Source organism: Melanaphis sacchari, unplaced genomic scaffold (genome assembly GCF_002803265.2).
Source record: "Melanaphis sacchari strain LSU unplaced genomic scaffold, SCAv2.0 Contig0_pilon_pilon, whole genome shotgun sequence".
Lineage (NCBI taxonomy): Eukaryota > Metazoa > Arthropoda > Insecta > Hemiptera > Aphididae > Melanaphis > Melanaphis sacchari.
The window spans coordinates 19610846-19635735 of record NW_020270366.1 but is presented as its reverse complement, the minus strand read 5'-3'; the positions used below and the strand labels follow the sequence as shown (position 1 = coordinate 19635735).

Genomic DNA, 24890 nt, shown 5'->3' with positions numbered 1-24890 from the left:
AGCAGGAATTTGATTTATTTAAATAATAGTTAAATTATTTAGTTTTTAACGCTTGATTAACCAGTTAGCGAATAATCCAATATCTTGTCTAATCAATTTAAAATATTATCTTAAAAGAGAAAAAAAAACATTGTTCGAACGCGGATGAGTTTCTGCCAACGTGTCGGCCTACTGGTTTCCTTAAGGTGGTGCGACTGTCACCCGAAAGTTCAAAGTGTTAACGCTGCCGCTCCGTCACGTAACTGACTTAACCGACACTACTGCAGGTTTCTTTTTTTTTACAACATTCTTTTTCGGCGTTCGGACGCCTAACATTGTAAAAAATTCGTTTCCGCTGCACGTCCGCTGTTATCGCGTGGTTACGTGACAATTTTTTGCCAGTCGACATCCCGTTTAGACATTATACGTTTGTCGCCGTCGACAAGTCGCACAAACCACGCGTGGTTTCGCGTGCTCGTGATCTGCGTTTGCGTTACATATTAAATGCGCAAATAATAGTGTGTCGTGCAGGAAAACTGCATTTCCTCACACACACTATAACGACGACGTGTAATCCTGTGGTCCCACGGAAATATCGTTTACGCGTCGCCGTTAGTCGTCGATTTTCCAGCAGCCGCCGTCTTCCTGCGGGCCTCCTGCGCCCTAGACGTGATCGTCTTTCTCGGCGCGTCGTCGACTGAGCTTTGACTTTGGTTAAGACGCTATTGCATTACCAGCGTGCAGGAGGACAGGAGAAGCAGTTCCACTTAATACTTCCGCAATCGTCGACTGCCGTGTCATTGTGTCGCCAGTGTAGTCGAGGCTATTGGTAACGTTTTTTTCTTTTGTCATAAGATTCACACTCGACAAGTGTGACATTATTTGTATTCAATTTTGATGTGTGGTTTTTCTATTATTATATACAAGTGAGATCATTTATATATTTCAGTCGCCCATTATATTTTTATTATATGTATTGCCGTTGTATATTTATTATTATTTATCATAATTTGTGCGCAGCGCCCTATCTTGTTTATCGTTTATAACAACTAGTGAGTAAACGTCACCTAACCTTCACTTTCAAAATTAGCGGCATTTATTTTTAATAGAGTACCTGTATCACAGTGGGCTGTGGCACGGTCTCGGTCTCTACATTTGATATGATATTCGAAACCTCTGTTAAAATTTGCGTACCTATTAGTGCATTGTAATTCAATTATCTTAGGTGTCGCGTTTAATGGAATGTTTAACATTGAAAAACACCGTTATAATGGTGGACCGGGGTTCACTATATTTGGTTTGAACAGTATTTTGTTAGTATTATCAGAAAGCTGCTAAGACGATGGTGATTGGCAATATACAGGAAGCGTTTTCGTAATCGGTTACACCAATGCGGCTCGGACTCATTAATTGAACCATTATTGCCGCAAAATGTTACCATGTTGATGATTGGCATAGAACTATAATATGGCTTAGTTATAAGGCCATGGAGTTCTCTGATTTCCATAATTTTCGAAAATTGATCATTTTAAGGTTCATTAGAAAATGTTTGTATCGATTTCTCAGTGACTTATTTAACATCAACCGAAATATTTTGCATAATGATTTGTAAATTAATTTATAATAAATTAATGTTGTAGTTAGAATCAAGTAAATTTGATATGCTCTTTTAAATAATACTGAAAGACGTGAAATGTGTATGGATATTTTATATATCAACACTATATAGTAAATAAATAGTAAAAATAATTATAATAATCCGGGCAAAAAGAGTACATAAAATGATACAACATTTACAACAGAAAGGACATATATTATAGAATATGACAATTAATTTTGTATTATAGTTATTTATTTAAAACTTAGACGCAAACAGTGAAGTTAAGAATTATAATTCGTTATCAAAATAAAAGTTAAAAGCAAGGCTATATTGTGTTCCCTTAACATTTGACTCAGAGGTTCATTTAAGCTATACGATTAAAATTGGAAAGTTAAAACAGTCCTCTTTTTCAAAATCGTGTTTAAATGTTATGTTAAAACGAACTTTTAAAAAAACAAAAATAAAAAATCCTGGTTTGTACGCGCATAAAAGAGCAAATAAAATAAATAATTAAACACGTACATAACAATAATGCAATGTCAGAGTATAAAATATAGGTACTATACGTGACCATGGTTGCAAGGATGGAGTGTAGATCGGAAAAAAAACGGAAATTTCCAATAATTATTGAACGTGTAAAATACAGCACACAAATCAGTAACTATATAATATGTAATATATACTGATGCTATGGTATGGATATTTTGAATACGTTTGGCTGACGCGAGTCTTCGTATCAACAACGACGGATGTGCGCGCGGTCCTTAAATAAAAACGGCAAAACGATCGACCTTATCGGAGATGATCGTAGATCGGCGACAACAATGGCGTAAGGCGATGCGGTCACGGCACGGACGTAACGCGCCTTATTACGCGACGGGTTAGAAATCCATCGGCAGCGATGACGGAACGCGTCGAAATACACGCGAGTTGTGCGAAGCGTGATGACTGGAAACACCGGCGGTGGCACAGAACCTAACTTAACCTAACGACGCGTGTACCGTAACGCATCTGTACGGCATGCTGCGCGGACCTGTCGCGCGTTACGTTACGACAAAAAGTAACGAACCGAGTTCGGCGTTGATACAAACGGTGGCCGGTCGGAAAACAAATGGACGCATCAAAACGCGATCGTGTATTGCGATCGCGATTCGGCGATGACGAAATGCTTCGCAAGTTCAAAGCTGATATACTGCACCGATGGGAGCAGTCAAAGAATTGCGATAAAATGGGGGGGGGGCGACTGGCGTATATGCGACTATTGCTTGGTGAAGAACCCTATCGTAAACAGTATAAAAAATCGGTGTCACGGCGAAGGCTGCAGTACGGTCAAAACGCGCATTATATGAATAATACAGCGCATCCGAATTGAGTCCCAAGTACTTGAGTCAGAGCCACGTTAACCTAGACGCAAAAGAAGCATTTGCTTCAGGTAGCGAAAGATTTAAACAACCTATATTTACCATATTTACAATGGTTTTTTATAAATATTTTTTTTGCTTCAATACCTAAGTAAATTTTTAAAAATAAGTTTAAATTATTTCAATATTAACTTTGTATTTTTCATTGAAACTCTACTTATAATATTGTAAAATATTTAATTCCTATTATAGCTATTTAATGATACAAGTAATTATGCGAATCACACATTCACATTTAATGGCGAATATAAAGTTTCGAAATTAAAAACTTATTCCTTCACCTAGATTATACGCATCAAATGTGATTTTCAAAAAATACCGTTTTTCGGGTCCTTTTGCTGCAAAATTTTTGAAAATCATATAAATAATTACTTAAAAAGGTAGAACGACAGTGCATCAAACATTTTAACTTGTTTCAAACAAGTTTACAAACATCTTAAACACTAAAAAATATGTAGTACTATAAACTTTTAACACAGAAAAAATCAACAAGTGGTTGTGGGCCAATTTTTGATCAAAAAATTGGTTATTTTTCCTTTTTTATTGTACTCATAATTTTTTGGCATCACATCTAAAGGCGAATATGAAGTTTTGAAATCCAAAAGTTATTCCTTCACCTAGATTTAGCTCGAATGTGATTGTTATAAAAAAACGGTTTTTCGATGTTTTTTGTTGTAAATTTTTCGAAAACCAAATTAATAAGTACCTTGAAAGGTAGAAGGACATCGCACTTAACACTATAGATTGTTTCAAACAAATTTAAAAACACTTTATACTCTAAAAAAGAGGAATTATTATTTTTGTAACAAAAAAAAAAATCAACAGGTGATTGCGCGAGCCGTAAGAGAAAAATACAATGTATTTTTAATTTTTTTTAGGCTCATTATTTTCTGGCATCTCATTGTATAGTAAATATAAAGGTTCGAAATTCAAAACTTATTCCTTCAGCTAGATTTTGCATCAAATGTGATTTTCATAGAAAAACGGGTTTTCGAGGCCTTTTGTTGTAAATTTTTGAAAATCATATTAATGAATATAAAGAGATAGGTTAATTACATACATATTGGGCGTGTTTTAACGGTTTTAATAAATTAAACAGTATTTGAAATTTTCATATAAAAACGTCACTTGATGGTTTTCTAGAATAGTGCTGTCGTACTCCCCGCACTGAGTACACTCACGTGTGTACGCGGCCTACTGCTGGTCATACCAGTCAACGTGTTACGGCTGTCGAAGATGACAGTCGGCAGCGGTGCCGTACAATGCAGGTCTACTAGTGGATTGCGAACTATTTTTGGGTCGCGATAAGTCTTCTTTTTAAAATAAAAATTTAATTTAATAGATGAAAATAATATATAAATATTAATAAATATTCTACCTACTAAAATTATGTAATTTTTATTTATTCAGTTATCATAGTACTACTACAAGTCATTAAGCAATTTTACCTACGTGCGACGTTTTACGTGATGGGCAAATACCACCATGTCCGACCTCATCGTTTATACTGCTGGATGCTGTGTAATACGCTATCGCAGTACGTGGACGTAATACTGATGTGCATAGTGTAATTCGTCATGTGCTTGAACAGTTTTATATTATGCTAATGGGAAATAACGCGTGATTATATTTAATAACGATTAATTGGTTACCACCTGAGAATAGCCGTTCAAGAGGATGTTAGCGTATTATTTGTTTTCTATCTTTTTGACTCACCCGCAACTTAGCAAGTTTTTGTTACAAACTTCGTATCATATGTTGTTAGCTTTAGAAAAATAAATCATATTAAACTCAACAACGTTATCTGTGTTTTAACCGTCGTATGGATTTTTTTTTTTTATACGATATTTCAATTTTAAAACGATACACTTAACGGATTTTTTTTAATTAGTATAATAACTTAATATACCTGAATAAATAAATAAAATTGTATTGTGTTAACTAGTGATTAGTGTTTTGACGGTGACCGATAAAAACGGTCACGTTCGAAACGCTATCGGCAAGACGGCTGAGGGTGAGTTGCGGCCCGACTTGTCGTTTCCGGTGTTGATGACCGGTGAACTGCGGCTCGGTAATATTTTAGGTAAAAGTTAGTTGTGGTCCGACAATATCTTACCTACAGGTGAGTTGCGACCCGAGTAGTTATCGATACCTAAGTTAGTAAGTTATTTATACATAATTATAAATGAAAGATTCTCTATGTATATGAGTAGTTACATTTTTATATAATATAGATCAGTGATTCTCAACCTTTTTTCTACTACAGACCACTTTGAGAACTTTCGATACGTCACAGACCACCTCAATGAGAATCAATTTTTCACACATTTTAAAATTAAAATTATAAATAAATAAAAACAATGAAATTCTTTACAACAGTCTTTGATGTTTATAATTGATAATGTTTCACTAAAGCTTAAAATAATTAACAATTTAACTCAAATTACTATTCTAAAAAATGTACATTATAATATTATATTTATTTAAGGTTGTATTATTATCATTATAATTGTATTATATTATTAATACAATTTTAAATTTAAATTAATATATTAGTAGTATACATTTATACTTAAACTAAACTTAAAAATTTGTTATCTTTTGTTAGATTTGATAAAACAGAACTAAAATAACTACGACAACACACGCATGGTTAGGTTAACTCGTACGTTATTTTGGGACTGGGCCGCAACTCTCGGCGCGTCGTCGGCCAAGCTTTGACTTTGGTTAAGACGCTGTCGCATCACCAGCGTGCAGGAGGATAGGAGAAGCAGTTCCACTTAATACTTCCGCAACCGTCGACTGCCGTGTCATTGTGTCGCCAGTGTAGTCGTGGCCATTGGTAACGTTTTTTCTTTTGTCATAAGATTCACACTCGACAAGTGTGACATTATTTGTATTCAATTTTGATGTGTGGCATTTCTATTATTATATGTATACAAGTAAGATCATTTATATATTTCGGTTGCCTTATAATTATCTTGCTTATCGTTTACAACTACTAGTGGGTAAACTTTCGTCACCAACATCTTACCAGTCGTAGCGGTCAACCGCAATAGTCGTTGGAGCTGTCACGGCGCTACAAACATAATTCAATAGCATAGTATACAATTCGAATAGCAATATGCTTTATGAATATAATATAATATAAACATCTTTGTAGAAATAGACCCATCTGACTCTGTGTCGACGGACATTAATAATAAGAATAATGTCTATATTTAATTTATTTAACTTCTTTCAATGAATGCATATTTGAAATAATCCTACTTGTATGATGGTATTAATTAGATAAAAGAACAAGTTAGTTAATCACAATAGTAATATTATATTGTGGTCCGTATTAAGTTCTATTATGGTGTTAATATTATTATCTGAGTTGGTACTTTCTTCATTATTTCAGCGATATGCATAAAAAATTGCTGGATCACAATTCCAAACGATCACGTTTTCCAAATATCCAGTTTACTATATGGGTAAATAATGTAGGCACAAAATTCAAAAATTGTTAACAATCATATTTTATTTATTAACGTTTTACAATTAATTTGATGTACATATTATTGAATCATGTTAATCTGTAGTTAAACTGAATAATGTGTTTATTTTCACGTTGAAACCAACCGGTCGGTAGTCTCCTTAGTTGCGCGTTATTTTGTTTTCAGCTATCTATAAAATAAATATTAATAATAAACATTTAAAAACGCTACGTCGTTTAGTGAAAACCTAAGTGTAATAACATTGTCAAATAAAATTATAAAATTCAATAAACCTATTATTTTTGTATTTATTTTATTTAGCTACTAGTATTAACTATGATAGGTCAACAATTTTATTTTAAATAAAGAATTTAAATTACATTTACTGGTCATAGGGACCTAAAAAATTAATTCACATTCATAGCGATAAAATAAAAGACTGAAACCTAAATAACTTTAACGGTTTTGATTGGGGTTCGATTAGGAGTTGGCTTGATTTTGTTGGGAGGTTTCAGATTAAATTTCAAAGAAAAACCATAAAAATGTATACAGAATGTTAAACTATTCTACTTTAAAAGACAATAATTTATATACCTAATATAGGTTATAAAATATTTAGATAAAAACTAATTAAATTGAAAAATGAATAAATTAATACGATATAATGTTTATGATGTATACAATTAGTGTAGTTATTCCTTAGTAATTTAAAGTTGAAGTACAAAAAGTTAATTAATTATATTATACAATATTTATTATTAATTATGGTTTTATTGTCTATTGAATCTACATTTATTGTATTTAGTGTAAAAATATATCATAATTTTAAATCTAATAATTTTATTAGTTATTACATAATATGGTTCACAAACACATAGAGAATTTACCAATACGTCATACATTTATAATAAACGAAATATACACTAATAATATATTACATTTTATAGAAAAAATTATCTTTTTATATAAAGGAAGGTTAATTAATAATTTAGACGTTTGCAGACAATATCTTAGAATCGTGTTGATTTAATTAAATGTTATATTTTTATAGATTGTAAGTATCTTTTAATTTATAATGGATAATAAATAATTAATAATATTATTTAAAAAAAATATGTTTTTACTTTAAAAACTAAATTGCTTATTTATAAATCTGTTTTGAAACCCATAATTTATATATCTAACTATAGAGATAGGAAAAAAAAATCCAATTTAAATAAAATTCAGGCATTAAAAAATATCACACTTTGTAAAATTCTAATATTTTACCCTTTGTTTTTGGCCTGATCCTTCTCAAAGACCCATGTCTAAAAATAATAAAAGAAGAATCCGCTATTTTCTATAAACGTTTTTATATTATAGATTAGAAAACCACGAAAATCCTCTAACAAAAGGCTTATATGTTTGGTTACTTCCTGGTTATTCATGTTGACATGTTGTAGACATAAAAGAAAATGATGTAGAGATCATTTAATCTCATTTTATAATAACGCAACTTCCAAGTTAAGTGCTACAAATGGGTGGTTCTTTATTCATGTAACCCCATCAATGTTTTTATATTCCCTATCTCACATATACATATTGTGCTTAACTATATTATAGACTGAATATTTTTTGTAAAAATAATAAAAAACAAAATCAGTATTTTATTAAGATTACTCTTATAATATGTAATAGGCGATTAATATTATTATGAATTATGTTATCATAGTTGTAATACCATTAAAATATTAAAAACATGTGAAGTTACAAAAAATAATTCTATGGTGAAGTTACTTTTGTATAGTGTGTTTTACGGAAATCTTCATTTTACTTATTCTGTAGCTTACAATAGATTATAGGTATAATATAACGAATGTGAAAAATATGAAAAAATTACGCGAATATATCACCGCGGTCGAGTTCTGGCAAATAATTTGTTGTGACCACAAAAACTTATTAAGTTTCTCCTGATTTTATTTTTGTTCACATTACCTATACATTTATTGTAATGAAAAAAATGTGTCATTGTGTCAATATGTGAATAAGTATCACATATAATATATAAGCATAGCATACTTTCAGTTTAATTATTTTTTTTATTTTCTTTTTTCAATAATAAGATTCTAGAAACTAGTTTAGTTTATTAGATCACTGTATAATATATGAAACTATATTATAGTGTATTTCAGATTCTAAGCAAAGCGATGGATATATTGATTCAACATTGATATGTGTGTGTGTATTTTTTTTTTGTGTTAACTATCACCTTTTGACTTTTGGGGCAGAAAAAATTTATTGATTTTTAACTTTTGGGATGATTTCTGGTAGTAAATTGGATCTAAATGATATTTGGGGGGGAAGAGAGATTAGAAATCGAAAAAATTCCCAGTACTTTTTTTATGGCCGGAAAATTAAAAAAAAAAAAAATAAGGAAAAACTGTAATTTTTTCAATTAATTAAAATAATTGCAAAAATTTGAAATTTTCACCAAGTGTTAATATTAGGTATCATTTTATATACCTGATATAATTTTCAAAATATTTTGGTTACTATTAATATAAATTTTTGTATTTTTCTTTTAATTTTCTATCAAAGTAATAATTTTTAATAAATGCCATGTTTTATTGGAAAAAATTTAACCAACCAACTGTAGTTATACCAATAGCTTAATAAATTATTTTAATAGTAATATTTAAAAACATATTTTGAAATTTAATTTGTGATATAGGTGATAGACTGTCTCTATTCAAAATCATTTTTCGTATTTAATGATCCATCATTGAATTAAAATTTAAATCATCCATTATAATGACTTACCTACTCGACATCTGCTATACAGTGGAAAGGTAACCACCTGTATACTTTTATTTTTAAATACAACTGTTTTGATAAAAATTATATCAGTGGTATATTATAATTTATAACCATACCCTAAACGAGGGCATTAAAAAAGTGTCAATAAATAAATGATATTTTAAAATAAATTGCTTAAAGAAAAACTTACAAGATACTTTTTACATACATTGCTATGTTACTTTACTCACAGATAAAAATGTTGCCTTACATAAATAAAAAAAAAGAGACAATTTTAAATATTTATAGAGTAATAGTAGCACACAAAGCGCTAATTTATTTTGGAAATTAAATCATGCTTAGAAAATTATAACCCAAGTCAATTTAATTATTAAATATAAGTTTATTTGTTTGTATTAATTAAAATATGGATAGGCCGGCTCATAAAAAATGATCGGCTTCGGTTTTTGACTGGTTTCCAAAATCGTCTATTCGGTTCTCGAAATAGGTCATTTTTAATAAAATTATTAAAAATAACAGATAGGTATTATATCCATATTATACAAATTTTTACTATAATTATCATTGTAATCTCGCGTAAAACTACGTTTTTATACCATTTTATGATACAATTTTTCTGTAATAATGATTATTTCACATACTTCAATAATTATTATTTATTAGCATATTATTATACATTCCGAAATGCCATTGCAGGCGTAGATATGTTAAATTTTGAGTTGGATACGTCATTTCTTAGTAAGGTACCTACCTACATTATTTGCAGGAACAATTAGTTGAGTACGGAGTCTTGTGTTAGAGGCGTATAGTACGCACCTCTACAATGGTCTGATTATACATAATCATGGTTCCACCGATGACGTAGCATACTTTTAAAACATCAAACAGCGTATTATTTTTAAAATTAAAAAAAGAACCGGTACCAATAAATTATTTTATTAGAGAACCAATAGAACCGAAGAACCGAGAACCTATCCTTAATTTAAAATTATTATAAATTTACAGAAAGAAAAATAATAAAGTTATTAATTAATTAGTCAACTTGAGTATTGTGTTGTCACTTATCAGTTATAGATATGAAAATTATTTTAATTATATTTAAACGGTTTTCATTTTTAAGCGAGTCATAAGAATTTTTAAATTTTAATAGTATAATATACTCATAACTTTAAAAAATAAAATATCGTAAAAATCTTCATTGTTCTTACTTTTAAGTTTGATAATAATAAATACTATTTAACTTAAGTTTTGGTATGTTATACATTAATAAGGCTAAGACACCACATGCGGTTATGAAGTTTTTTTTTAGTCAAACTGTAATTTGTGGAATTTTGTTGCTAGCCGCTGTACATTAGAATAATAAATGTCGAGTGTATCTTGCTATTGGGTATGTCACTTTAATGTATATTTTATTAAATTTGAATGATAATTATAATTGTAAGTGAAAATCAATTTTAAATGAAGAGGATCGTCATTCATCAGTCTATATAATATATTACTAAAATATTAAACAAAGTATGTTTCGTAGTATATTTATGTTGCTATTATAGCAAATTTATTTTACTATTAGAATTTAATAATACAGTAGATTGAATTAATTTTTATAGAAACCTTGTATGAATTTGATTATTATAATCGTATATATTTATCAGTTTATAACAGTTAATATTATTATTAATAGATCTTGAGTCAATATTGACTTACTGATGAACTGTGTGAATATAGGTTTATGGTCTAAATAACAATAACAATAACATACAATTTATATAAATGTTTTGAAAATGTTATACAATGTTTATAAAATATAATGATAAGCGTAAAAGTTTCAAATTATCACAAAATATATTTAAAAATTACTACAAAATAACATAAACTGTTATAAAAAGAAAAGTTATACAGATATGAAAACAAATTATATAGGATTCTGTATTAAATTTTCAAGAATTTTGAACTAATGAATAATTTTTTATTGAAAATTATAGAAAAAAAATTGAAAATTTCTCATACCTAAAAATAGTTCAAAAAGAGTTAAATATTTTGAAAATTTTTACTGTAAATAGAAAATGACAGTATACACATTTGATCAAAATTGTAAATACCTACGGTAATTTGTTTTTGAATTACACACAAAAAGAAAACAATTGCTTTTAATAATTAAAAAAATATTATACAAAGACTCCGATTTAAAATCAACACAATATAATCATAATAATTACAATATAATAAAAATATATATCAATTATAATTTCAACTTATTTAGTTGTCTTCATTTATTATTTAATAATAACTATTTTATCAATTATTAGTAAAACAATAAAATAAATATGATAAAAACATAATATTATCATAATATTCATAACTATTACAATTATGATGATATAAGATTGAAGGTACCAATAAATAAACAAGCGTTACTCAACAATACATTTTAATATCTACTTAATTATTACTTAATAAATATACGAGTATTGCATAAAGATATGCCGTTTTTTTATCGTTGAACATAACTTTATTATTAAAGTACATGTAGGTGGCACTCAATACATATGTGTAAATATATTAGTACAATAATATTTTAATTTATAATAATAATGTTTACCTAATTTACGTAATCGTACAATTAATACGATAGTATATATTATAATGCACACATAGTGTTATAACTTATAGGTAGGTACTGCAAGTTGTAATTGTTTTATATTCATACAAAATAACCATGATATTAAATTCTAAGTATTTCTAAGTTTATGCTTATCATGCAAATAGTATGTATTTGTTAAATTTTAATAATATAATAATTGAGAATTAGAATATGTATTTTGAATGACAGAATTACACAATATCACTATTATTTATTACGTTTTTCTACCAGCATGTACTTAAACTTTGAACTTGTTTATATTTCATTTAAACCATAAATTATTTTGTACATCACTACCTACGCCACTATAGCAGTTTGGCAATTGGTTTTAGGAGCAATACTTGATAATGGGACGACATTTCGTAATTACTTACCAGTTTTAGTATAAAAGTCAGTCCGGAATCTTCTTTACTTAATTCCAGATTTCAACAAGTCAATAGTTAAATTATTCATTTTCAAAAATAATGTTCTTTTACCTCTCAGTTACCTAAGTATTGGTTTACTAATATTATTATTATTATTATTTTTTTAAGATAGGTCAATAAGTGGGTATCGTTAAGTTAGTAGGTATGTGTTTTTTGATATAGTTATTAAAGTAATTTATTTTACTATTAGTATTAGAGTAAGTTGATTTAATTTTTACCAAAAACATTGCATTTATTAAATATTATTAATATTTAATTATGATGTTTATATTTATTTATATTTTATTCCATATTATGTTATTGTTATTAACTTTTGAGTTGATACGATCTTACCGTAAAACAGCGTGAATAAGTTTATAATATAAACAAGAAATATTTTGAAAATTTTATTACGTGATATAGAAAAATTTATAATTTACATAAAAGTTTTATACTTCCACGAATAGTTTTTTTGAATTATAACAAAATAATAATTATTGTTATAAACATTATTTAAATACATATGTTATTTCGTCAAAATTTGAACTTCAGATAATTATTTGTATATACATTTCTTAGATTTAATAATAAGTATTAATATGAATTATATGCGTGAGAAATGTATACAATTTTAAGTTTGAAAACCTTAGCTATAAAAGTTGAAGATCTTATTAATTTTTTTACTACAATACTTGTTATTTGTATATTTTTTTGATTTTGAAGAATTTAAAAAAAAAGTTGAACTTCAAATAAAGATTAAAAAATTGAGCTTATGATGTATTTTTGAAATTTTTTTACAGATTTAGGAATGACTTATATGAGATCCTATATAAAATTTTCAAAATATTCGATGAACAATTGTTTTATTATTTATAGATAAAAAAATATTGTTTTTTAAATCAAGTGTCTGGAAATTACTTAAAAATAGTTAAAATATTTAAAAAATTATACTCTATGTAAGAAATATAAACATAAACATTTAATGGCAATTTGTAGTATATATGGTTAGGTATTAAGTTGTACATTTTTAAGATTTTTTAAGCCTCATAAAAAAAATACTGTGAATATACATTTTTAGTATTTTTTAATTGGTAAATGAATAACTTGTGTTGTACTTTGTATTTACTATTTATTTAAATATTTATTAATTATATTCAATTTTTCATCAAAAACCACCTTCAAATTTGACAATAAAAACATTTATCAACTACTTACTGCGTGTGCACACGCAACCATACACATTATCGTAAAATATCAAAATTAACACATTCATCGCTCCATTCAGTATCTTATAAAGTTTGTATAAATTTGCTGCTGGCAATGCTCACGAAGTCTGCGCCAATGATTTGAATTTGAACTTGTTCGATACCCAACTATAATTTATAATTATAATATCGTTCCAAGGTTTGCCCAAAAATGAACATATGGCCATAAATAATAGTTTTAATTTTTAATGTCTTAAAAATAATTGTTTTTCTCAAAACTTTTATTCCTAAAAAGGTACTAGAAAGGTATAAATTATATTTTTATTTATGACTATCATCGTGTAGGTCACGTGATTAAAAGTAATGAGTAATAAGGAAATAGGAAATAGGAATTCTCAGATACCCATGTATAGATTGTAGACTACGCATAGAAATATAAACAAGTTAGATAGACAGGTGACAGCTTATATATTATTATATATTTATACCATTTACGATTATTATTATTATTATTGTTATAGGTTTGTATTCTAGTTGTCTATATATTTAGGTTATTGTGTGTACCTTAGTACCTATTTATGTATAACATGATATATATATATATATATATATATATATATATATATATTAGGTACCATAATGTTGTTATAAGGTTAAGGTCTAAACCGTCTAAACAAGTATCTAAAATGGTATAATAAAAATCTAAAATCTTTCTAAGTCTAGGTTTTCTTTTATTTTTATTTTATTTCCGTCATACTAGACGAACGGCGGAAAAAAACACATCGGGTATTCATTAAAAACAAAAAAGAAAAACAAAAATTATAGCTATTATGCTTACAAGATAGGACTTGAAAATTATTGATGCTGTAATCTTTAATAATATTACAACATAGTATTATATTATTGTACAATACAAAAGTTGTACTTAGACAATAATAAAATTACAGACTATGATCAGTATTCAGTATGATCAGACCACCGGATGAGTAGGTAGGTAGTATATTATGGTCATTTCACTTGTCCGAGTAGTTCGCCCGTCACAGCTGACCTATATTGGTTGTGCTGACGTCAGTTTTCCGTCGCCGCACGTGGCATCACTGTGCAACTGTTGCTGCCGCCCAGCGTCCGTTTTATTTCGCGTGTTGGTTGGTAATCGCCTCGCACACACATGCGTCGCGTGTTCACTATACACTTCTCGGCAACGTTACGTTTCCCTGGTTCCCGTGTAGCGTGTTCGGCAGTACGGTCTTCAGTCGTCATTCGTCAGTCAGCCGTGTTCTGTCGTTATCGTTTTTCGCGCTCTCTGTGCACTGTTCTTTATTATTATTTTGACATTTTTGACGTATCAAATTTCGGCGCGTTATCAATTTTCCGCCCGTTCTCTCGCCGTTGATACGCGACAATATTCCGAATCGTAGCTGCAGGTGCAGCTTACTAGTACGGTCCACGACGATATCGGCAATATCATACTTCGGTCATATTACGCCCAAATATCGATTTCCAGTTGGCCGGGAAACCGACATAAATTTTAAGCTAAATTTCCGAATCAGGTCAGTACTCGATACGCTTCGTCGTAATTCGTCATTACTACTGCAAACGTTTAATGTAATAGTTGTGTAAATGTGTTTTATCCATTTATTGCGATCATATCTGTCGACCACATTGCATTTGCTGTGCGAGATTGTTTAGGCCGTTTAGGGTGTATTGCAACTGATAGGAGAAAAAATTAAAAACACTTAGGTAGAGGTGGATGGGTAGATTAAGTTTTGTGTTCACAATTTATTATAATGTAATCTTTATCAATTCATTTGAACATTATCATAACATGATATTATAATTTCATTGATAAATGAAAAATAATTATATAACTTTGTTTTTAATTAATTTATTATAGTCAAATAAGTACTCTAATAAATTTGTTAAACCTGAAAAGTTATTTAATTATAAATAACCTATGTTACCTATGTATTTGGTATTTTTGACAGTGAATTATTATATAGGTAGCACTTGCATATTATTTAAAATATAGATAACTGATAACCCGGTTACCTGTTGTAGAAATCAATCTATATAAAGTATCTATCTATGTATTTTTGAATAATATAGTTGTATCATAATAATAAGTAGGTACTCATATTAAAGTAAATATAATTTTTTTCACGAATTTGGTGTTATGTAATTCGTTACACAATTAATTTTAATCGTAGAGCTTGTACGGATGTTACGAATAAATTGACAACGTAATATTTTTGTGATCTTATTATATTTTGTTAACACTGAAACTACTATTGCATTTTGTAAACAATTATAGGTATCTATTAGTTTTACAATAATGTGTTTTCACATAATTTTTTTTTTTCTTAGGACAATAGATACATTTTACATCCAATCAACATAAATTGTATTATAAATAGGTCAATTTTTTTTTTAATTTAGTAAAAAAATTGCATTATAGAAAATGTGTAAAAAAAACTATGGAATGTGTTACGCGTCTGTATTCAACAAAATCTTCTCAATTTTTTTGGTTTATTGAACTGCATGTAAAATGGTTTCATGAATGTCATGATTTAAAGTTCTCTATGCATTTATAAAACATGTAACATAAAAAAAAAAATTATGCCTACAATTCTGACTTACTTACATCGATGTGAATGAAATGAGACGATTGTCCAAAACAAGACCTAACATAAATGGTTTGAATTAGGAACAATATTATGGATTTTATTGTTTACGGCTTTTGTGTTCCTCAGCAATAATATTCGAGATTCGTATTGCACCTGCGGTAAAATAATCGCGGTTATAATATATATTATACGGTATTTAAATTATAAACGTACAGCATATTTTATGCACTCTGTATATAATCATACAAACTGCGCGTAAGTAATAAAAAATATAATAGTAAAAAGAAATATAAAAATGGATGTTCAAAGACTTAACGTGTTTTATGTTATTTATAAAAAGGAAGGTACCTTCTCTTTGCGATTCCACCACTATTAAACATTAAACTTAGATACCTATAGACTATAGTTACTGCGATCTGCTAGTATAATGTATAATTTTTGTATTTTTATTACATAATGTTCGTCTTTGTATTTATATAATAGCTAGATAGGTATGTACTTATTTATATCAGCAGTACAGTCTAATATCGCATATGCGATGTGCATGGCAGGTACCTCCTAATCATGTATTTAGATATATTTATTTTATTGTATTAATACTAATAATTTGTTGTTTAATACTATTGCTGCATTAAAATATTTTTAATTGTATGTTAAAAAGTATAATATTGTGTTAGTCTATTTAACTTAACATTGAATTTGCTAGGAATTTATTTTATATTTTATTAAATTAAAATATAAGTATTTCGAAGGGTTGTTACTTGTAACTGGGATTTTACCACTTAATAATGTTCAAAATTCGAGTCTTGTAGATTTTCAGATTAAAGAGGGTTAGAGTTAGACATCTGCTCGTATATTTTAAGAAATATTGCTACAAGTTATTACCGCAGATAAAAATCAAACCCAACCGACCCCAATGATGGTTTACCTTTTGAAAACGTGTTTGTTAAGAAGGGTCTATGGGCTAAGAAGCGTGAACAAAATAAGAATAATGTTGGGTAGGTGGGAATATATATGCATGATATATATATATATATAAATACAAAATTCATCCATGTATTTTACTGGGTCCTATCCGTCTCATTCTTGGTTTTTTCATCATTTTTCTCCCCTATAAAATTCCACCTGAACCATAAATACTGTCAAACAATAGGTAGATAATATTTTTACAACTTATTTCAAGACGTTTATTGTTCTTTCTAAACGTTTACTTATACACAATTGTCTGATATTTTCTTAATTAGAGACTGAGTGCCTGCGTTATCCTTCGAACAAGGGGAAGAAATGTATAGCAGGAGGGATATTTTTGACACTCAATCATTAATGCATCCTTATAGGCTATATTTTATTATTTAAAAAGAAAACTACTTTCATTGTGTAGTGTTTAATTAAAAAACAACATAATGATTTTTTATAGAGTTAACTTTTTTTACTGATTATTGTCTATTTGTTTGAAATAATAATATATTTTTTATGTTATAATGTTATCTACTTATTTTAATATATATTGATACCTACTGAATTTGGTTTTTACTCATAAAACATGTTTTGGGATGACATGTATTACGAATGTTAATGTTGAATTGTCCATATGAAAATTACACACTTTACTAAGGCACTGAGGTCAGTTTTAAATTTCATGATAATTTTTGAGATAATATGATAAACGTTTAGGGATAGAATATACATAATATACACATTGTTTGAGTTAATTTTTCTTATACTATGGTTTATCATCATCATTATTTTCATGTATAATAAATAGGTAATAAAAAAGTAATGCATGCATCCATTTTTTTTTTTTTTAATAGTAAATATTATGCTGGATAGTTTGTTAAGTTGAAGTATTTCAGGATTTATAAATTTAATTTTTAAATGTAGAAAAACTATTTTTCCAGTGAAAATATTTTGAACTGCAGATTTAATATTAATACATTTTATGCATATAAATATATTTTTTCTAAATCTGGTTTTATTGTGAACTATCTTATTTAACTAGATAAATTAAACTAGTAATCTAGTAAGTTTTTATTATTGATTTTCAGAACTATAACTAAGAAAAAATTATTCTATTTATTGTAAAATATAGCTGATAAGAGGTTATTGTAATCTGTATTGTATCGTATTTGTTAGGAAATTAAAATAGGATTATTAGGTCACGATTCTCACTGCCTAGTGGCGGCAACCAGTTCGTTTGATCAACAAAACAACATTAACATTGAACTGGTAAATAACCACTAGGTATGAGATAGAATAATAAAATAAAAGCCATTGTCCCCGGAGGCTAGATTAAATCATAACAGGTTTTTTTTGGTACTTCGAGCCTAAAAGAAATGAGCCTTTTAATTTGTATTGTAGGTACATTTGTGTTGTGGTACTTATTTTAAAAAATACTATTTTTTTTATGAATTTATTCTTTTTTCAAAGCCGACTGATTAATAATAGGCGTCTTGTCGGGACCCCTGTGGTTGTCGGATAAATCAAACACAGTTTGTAAACGTAAGAAATACTATGGATACTAGAGCGTTTTTTTGTTAATTTACTCCAATCTGATCAGTCGTTTGTTGAATTAAATAAACAGGTTTTTAAATCTTTTACCGTATGGTGTTTTTAATTAATATTGGGTTGACATTTTAATTTTATACATAGAGTTTAATAAATACGTGTTAATTTTTAAATACTTTTAGTTGGTACATTGATGATTATAAATTATATTTTACAGCTGAATTTAATCTAAAGTTATCTTCAAATAAAGCTGTAATAAAATAATATAAACATATTTTTTAGGAATTTATCTCATAAATTAAATTTATCCGCTAACGATTTTCTAGAGAAGACAGAATAAAATACTTCAGACTTAAATATACAAGTGACAGGTTGATGTCGGTTACAATTTACTTACAATTCATCTCTAGTTTATCATTTTAAACAGTTATATAGTATGATATCACAAAATAATTACCTAACTGAAAGTCATTGAAACTTACTGGTTACAATTAAAAACTGTTCAAAAAGTTGTATACATATTTAGTAGCAGGTAAGTTAAATTAAATTAAATGTAAGTAGGTATAAAAATAGCGTGTACAATATTCTTAATTATTAAAAAAAATAATAATAATACTTATTTAAGAGTAAGCTACAAAATAAATTTACCAATAAAACAATTCTATAATAATTTTATCATATAATTTTATCATAATTATTATGATAAAATTATTTTTCAGGTTCATATTATGTTTTGATCATTGATTATAAAATAGATGATAGTCTATTTTATAATTAATGGTTTTAATACTGACTTCCTCTGATTTATACAGTCGTGAAGTTTATTTTTATTTTGGAATATTTGTGTAAAAATAATATAATAGGTATACTTAAATATAAATCGATGTTAAAATACGATAAACTAGTTTCCAAGCCTTAGATAATACGAGTGTGAAACCACTAAGTAATATTGTTTTCCCATGTATTAAGTTGTTGATCGCATGTCTACCAAAAAATTAGTTGAAATATTTTATAAGTTTAGCTGCTTAGATTAACTTTATTTTTGTACGTTGATGCTGAAAATTTTGAATCATAATTGCAATATTCTATGAGTTTCTGCCTTCTGGCAGATAATTTTGTGGTATTTTATTTTTATTTTTTTCTGTAATATTTAATAATACATTTATATATAATAATTAGTTGATTTATACGTACTTACCATACTGCATTAGTCGTGTCTAAAAAATTTATTTTTGTGAAATTATATAAAGTATAAAGTTTATTTTTAATTCCATACAGAACCTATTGTATGGGTTATTAGGATAAAAAAAAGAAGTAATCATGTCATTTAGTTTACCTGCGCTAGTATGTTAGTTCATATTGAATAAAAAATTAATTTTGTTAAGAGTTGCACTTTTTCTAGGTAGTTTTATGGATGACAACTAGGTAAATTTGTACTAAACTATCAAATACTTTTGTATTACAATTTATTTGCATTGATAGTAAAATGTATAAAAACTCGATTGTCGTGTGTAATATTCCTTGTAGAACATGATACATGTTACATGTGTTGTATTAACGTTGTGGCCGAGGTTGTGGCTTTGTCTCGATAACATGAATATTCCTTGTACATTATAATTGATGTATATAATTTACACCTAAATGTAAATCAAAATACAAAAGTTGATATTTTAGATTAATAAAAATCAAATGATAATTTAAGTTTTAGAAATAAATGATAGTTACATCATGTGATGAAAATTTCTTTCTATTAATATCGTGTTTAGTATACTTTCTTTTAAAACTTGGTTAACAAAATCCTATTCGTTAAATGGAGCGTGTCATTTGAAAAATGGACAAATATAGACGTATATGTTCAAATTAGCAAATTAAATTTCTTTTAGTTATTGAAAAATAACTTGACTGAAACTACATCATACTTATTTTGTTTTTTATTCACTTTTTTCTAATGTATATATAATATGCAATTGTAAAAATTATTTCACAAAAATACCTATTAACAGATTATAACTTAAATATAAAAGTTAATTATTTTAGATTTGCTTCAATTTTAAATTTTGTAAGTGCTTCTGATTGAAAATTGGATCTAGTTAGTACTTTGGGGTTATAGAAAAAATTCCCAGTATTTTTCTTAGTAATTAAAAAAAAAAAAAAAAAATGGAAATTTTAAGATTAAACCATTTTTTGATAAAATAAATTTTTTTATTTTGTTATAGTTAATCAAAAATGAATAACTTTAGTTATTTAAAATTTTAACTAAATTCTTATTTGTATACATGATATGATTTTCAAAATATTCAGCCTCTTTTTGAGCTATTTATAGGCATGAGAATATTTCATTTTTTTATATTTTTTCTAGAAATGTCGATAAAAAATTATTCACTCGGTTAAGTTATGAACAATTTTTTTATACGTACCTATTTGATGTTTAAAATTTTTATAAAATTGTCAAAATTACGAGCATTTACGATTTACCAATAAGTATTTTATAGTGAAAAATTTATAAAATTTCCAATATTTATAGCTAAAGTTTAAAAATTTAAAACAATGTTCATAATCATTTTTTATAGATATTTGAAATTCAAATTTTAATTTAATTTCATATTTTAAACATTGTTATTATTATGTAATACATTTATAATTCAAAAACATTATTCCCGGGGACTTAACTTTTATACTATGAATTTTATTATACACAATAAAGTTTAAAAAAAACTATAGGTAGATTAATTTTATAATAATATCTATTTATACCATGAACCTAGTCATACTGTTTTATATATTATACAACACAGCGCGATACCTTGTTAACTACCTTTTTTAAAATTTAATTTGATAAGAATAATTTTAATTTGTTGTATTAATGAGTTATGACAAATTTACTATAGTTTATAATGTATATTTCAATGATTCTTTGATATAATATATGTAATTGATGCATTTTTATAGCCTCGTGGGTAAATTAATTGTGTAGTGAACATGTATCATGAAATATCTTCCATACCTATTGTATATTATATATCAATATTTTATCCGCATATTTTTTTATAATTCAGTAACTAAATATTGTAATTTGAGTATTGTCCTGTTTGAGGGTAAGTTGACCATTATTATTCTGTGGCTAAACTGGTTTCCTTGTAAACCTAAACATCAACCGGATGGATATGTGCATCTGTTTGATGTGTTCGTCGGTCCGGAAACACAAATGAACTTGTTCAGTGTGGGAAAAAGTCTGTAGGTAATAGGATATCAGTGTGACTTGTATACAGGTAGTGGCGCGCAATGGCACTCATTTCCGCACAGGAAGTTAAAGTAGTTAAATAATTTGTGTTATTAGTTTATTATTTGTCAGTGTATTGATATAATAGTGCATATAAATAATAATTATGTGATATAATATTAAATTTTATTATTTTATTATTTTTTATCGTTTATTGTTAGTTATCATTACTTATTATTTATTATGGTTTATATTTATTATTATTATTATTATATAGGTATTTATAATAAACAAATAGTTAAATAGATAAAATCTATTTAAAATTATCAGTTAGGTATACTTAATTCAATATTTATTTAATTATTAGATACGTAGCAATAATAATTTTAGCATGAAAATAATTTAGATAATTACTTAAATATTAAGTAAGTTTAGTTTCTCATAATATCATCATTTATTGCTGTTAAATTTAATCTTTGCTATATTTCAGTTAGCAAAAATATTATTTAAAGACAATTATTAGTATACTATTTTAGATAATTATAAAACATTTAAATAATATATATATATATATATAAATGTAAAATCTTAATCACGTCTGTTTTCTAAAGCTACTCATTCGTCTATCTTCACTTTTTTTTTTTAAATAAAAGAGTACTTAGTGGAGTAGGTTTTAAGCTTTTTTCTGATTCTATAAGTTATTGAAAATAGGGTTAATATTATTTTAAATAATCAGAAAATACGCACATAAAGATAATTTTTTTCATCCGTGTTACTAAATATTAGTTATTATTAAAAATTAGTATTTTAGTGAATAATTGATGTAGTATAATAAAATTATTTACAATACTTTTTGTTGTTTATAATTCACACTATTAAAACTTTACGAGTTGTTGGTTTTTGATCCAGAATAAAAAATAAAATACAATTTGTGTCGTTCAATAAAAAAAAAAAAGAAAAATTTAAAAAAAAATTCTGTTGTTAAATGGTAAAAAAGAAACGCAGTGCAGGACAGCTACCTATATAAAGTTGGTATGTCGGAAATATCAATTGTACATCAAATCATAAAACTAAAAATATTATTTATCCACACTCGTTATGGTAAATGTTAACTAGGCAACCAAATTTAACATGGATGCGCTTAGTAATTTATACGGGCAATGAAGTGCATGGAGATAGCTAGTCTGATATATGTCTTGAAATTGATTAAAATTTCTATACACGTACCTATCATACTATTCTTTCGATAAATAATTTGTACCTAAGTTGTTCGATTTAGTAAGACTTAACCCCATCACCATTAATAGTTCATTGTTGAATTTGTATATATTTTAATAAAATCATACCCATGTCTTTTATACTTATTATTATGCACCCAATGTTTTGTCGTTTGTATTCTAAAAACAAAATAACGTGCGTAGAATTGTCAAAATAATCGTTAGATTTTTTTCTTACTTTATGTCCATATTAAAGACAACTAATACGTTTATTATAGTTAGGTTAAGTATTAAGTCATACTCGTATATATACTTATGGGTATATGGTTCAATTGTTAATATAGTTCTAATTTAAAATTTATAATTTATAAGATTGTGTTATAATAAATATATATTTTTTATGTATATGTTTTGATTACCTAAATTTAAATAAAGTAGGTATTTTAGTAATTTATTATCTTTAAAAACATTATTAGATTAAATTTTAAATTTTATAATTTTTTTTTTTAAATATTTCGTTAAATAACGATAGTTAAGCAATAGGTTTGTAAAATATTTAATTGAAAATATTTTTTTAAGAATATAATGAAATATATATTTGCATTACTTTATTTTTTTTTTTTGTAAAAACTCCAATTCGACTATCAGTCCATGTGCGCTACATTTATTTAAATTTTCTCAAAATATTAGTAACATTATAAAGTTAATAATAAAATATGTAATTACTATCTTTACCATTGCATTATTATAATTACCTATTTAATTTTTTCGTACCATTCATAATTCATACGTGTTTAAGTAAATAACACAAATAATAAACATTTAATATATTTAAAATCTAATTTTGATTTTCAAACAATCATAATTTAAAGTATTGGCTATATTCTTTAGTGTTAATATGTATTATATTGTATACCATGTTTATTTTTTTATTTATAAAAATATAGTTATATTATAAATGTCATGATATTATTTTTAATATTTGTAGAGTTAAAATTTCTATAGCAAAACTGGAAGTGTTTATGTGCTATAAAGTATAAACAGTTGTAAATATTATATCCTATGTATATGCCATGCAAAATCAAAGTAATTGGCCATCATCTGGAAAGTCGCATTATTTTAAACCGTTAACTAGTCGTCTATCATAATATATGCATTCGGAACCGGTCGTTTTTGTGATCTTGATACATACATGTTTTCTCTGTAGTTACACTAGCAATTTCTTGCGTGCAACTTGTACTTATAGTGTACTAATTAACCAGGATAGTTGTTTATGTAAAAATAATAAAGAAAAACATTTTTTTTTTTAAATTATATGTATACAATTTCAAAATATTTACAAAAACAATTTTTACTATTCATTTTTAAATTCATTTTTGATATTCTTATCATTATATTGGTAGATATCAATTTTAAAATGTTAATTGACGAAAATTGTTTAATGAGTAAATAATCATAAGTGTGCAATACGTTTTATAATTAACTGAGTTTCAAAAGTAATTTTATAGTTATTTAAAAAAATGTACAATTGTATTCAAATTATATCATACGATTTAATTTTGCATGTTATTTTACGAAAAGTTTTGTGTATATGTTTTATATAATATAAGTACTATTTTATATTTTGTGTTGAACTTTTGAATAATAGATATACTTTATTATTTCTAATATAATTTGCCATAGTAAATAGTTACAATAATTGTTTGTTTCAATAGTTTCTTATTTCCTACCGGTGTTTAACAGTATAACATGATGGTATAGGTACATTGTATTATGTTAAGAATAAATATTTAGTACGT

At 26.6% G+C, this 24890-nt stretch overlaps 1 protein-coding gene across 1 annotated transcript in view; it reads left to right on the top strand.

The window, feature by feature from the left end:
* Nucleotides 1-14448: 14448 nt before the first annotated feature.
* LOC112600260 (MICAL-like protein 2) overlaps nt 14449-24890 on the top strand; it is a 30873-nt gene continuing 20431 nt past the window's right edge. Inside the window, exon 1 of the mRNA XM_025347448.1 lies at nt 14449-15075. The gene's annotated coding sequence lies outside the window, so the exon portion shown is untranslated. The remainder of the gene's footprint in view (nt 15076-24890) is intronic.